Source organism: Morone saxatilis, unplaced genomic scaffold (assembly GCF_004916995.1).
Source record: "Morone saxatilis isolate NCDOM2014 unplaced genomic scaffold, NCSU_SB_2.0 Contig24, whole genome shotgun sequence".
NCBI lineage: Eukaryota > Metazoa > Chordata > Actinopteri > Moronidae > Morone > Morone saxatilis.
Window position 1 is genome coordinate 26,282,675 of NW_023339807.1, and position 1,865 is coordinate 26,284,539.

The window sequence follows — 1,865 nt, forward strand, 5'->3', positions numbered from 1 at the left end:
AAAGTTGCTAAGTGCTGATCTGACTGTTTTTGCAGGGTGGACCATAGTGGATCACAGTCAATGAAACCTGGTCTGAGGAAGTGTAAGTGTGATTTTTTTAATAATGAGAAGAAGTTTTGTTTGATAAAATGTAAAAACTGCTACTATCTTTTGTGTTATTTTTCTCCATCAGATGCCTGTGAACTCACACTGGATCCAAACACAGCAAACACAAAGCTCGTACTGTCGAACCACAACAGAAAGGTGACAGTGGGTAAAGAGACGCAGCCGTATCCTGATGACCCAGAGAGATTTGACTACTGGAAACAGCTGCTGTGTACTAATGGTTTGACTGGTCGCTGTTACTGGGAGGTTGAGTATGAAGGACAGGTTTATATAGCAGTCACTTACAGAGGAATCAAAAGGAGAGGAGAAGGTGACGAGTCCTGTCTTGGAATGAATGACCTGTCCTGGAGTCTGAGCTGCTCTGATGATGGTTACTCTGTCCTGTCACAAGAACAAAAGAGCATCCATCTACATGCACCCCACGTTCAGAGTGGGAGTGTACTTGGACTGGTCTGCTGGCACTCTGTCCTTCTACAGTGTGTCCTCAGGCCAGCTGACCCACCTCCACACCTTCCAGACCACATTCACAGAGCCGGTCTACCCTGCATTCAGGATTAAGATGGGCCCATCTAACTCTTCTGTGTCTTTGTGTGATATGGCATAGAGCAGTCTCTCAGGTAGAGAAGTATTCTGCTCAGTACAGAACCAGGCCTTTCAGTTAAAAAATATTAAAAATTGATGCATGTCCTGTCAACTGATTGTCTCATTACTTTTCCAGAGACAGAAAGGACTTTGAGGTGCCGAAAAGCAGCACCACAACTCAGAGGTTTATACAGAGCAGCATTTGTCATAATTGACCAAATCATACCAACAAATATTTTTCTAGTAAGTAGTAAATATAGTCAACTTAATGGATATAATGAGTTGGTTCTCTCTTACTAGTTTGTTTTTGTCTATCATACATTGTTCTAATAAGAACTTTTTGTAGCAGTTGGTAAAGGATTAGATGTCAATCAATGTTTTTGTAGATTGTAGCAGCACAAATTCTGACTTCTGTACTAGTAGTAGGATAAGCAGTATATTTACTGTCTACTGTGTTGGTTCTAATCATATGCTGCTGTTTGTGACTGACTATAATCTATTAGTTTTTTTGTTGTATTGATCTTTAATCATTGGTGTTTTTTGCTGTGTCAGTTAGTGTATTCTTATACTCTTGGTAGACAAATAATATTTTCTTTTGGTCAAGGGTTTGTTCAAGCTAGGGTAACCTGCACACAAAAACCCAATGTTGGGTTAAGAGACTTCTTAAACTGTTTCAAGATTTTTAGAAATCACACAGCTTCAATGATCTGTATACTTTTATTTTGAGCTGCCAGTGGAAATGGGTTTTCTTATGAGGCCATCACCATCAGGGTAATTGTATTGCTAATTAACGAGGTGTGGCTAGCACTACTGTAGCCAATTGAGCACTGAGCAAGTCCCTCCTCATGAGTCCTTCACAGGAGGAGTGAGTTGGAAAGAAATAATCATTGTTACCAATCACTATTAATCTCTTATCACTTGCTGCTCTAAATGTAGTAGTTTACAATTTTGGGTTGCATCCATTTATTGAATGCAATAATTATAAGTCGCTAGCGTCAGCTAACTACATGTAAGGCAATGTAGGCGTTTACTGTGTCCCATTTCAGACACTGAATCTACAAACTGAATACCTCCGAACAGGCTCCAAAAACTCATCCAAAGCAGGCAGAGAAATGCAGCATTTAAAGTCCCAATTTAGAGGACAAAACCAGGGTCTCTTTTATTGTCAGCATTAGAAA

At 39.9% G+C, this 1,865-nt stretch overlaps 1 protein-coding gene and 1 pseudogene across 1 annotated transcript in view; both read left to right on the top strand.

The window, feature by feature from the left end:
- LOC118336472 overlaps positions 1 to 1,865 on the top strand; it is a 744,338-nt gene that overhangs the window by 368,833 nt on the left and 373,640 nt on the right. The window lies entirely within an intron of this gene.
- LOC118336493 lies at positions 28 to 1,859 on the top strand (annotated as a pseudogene).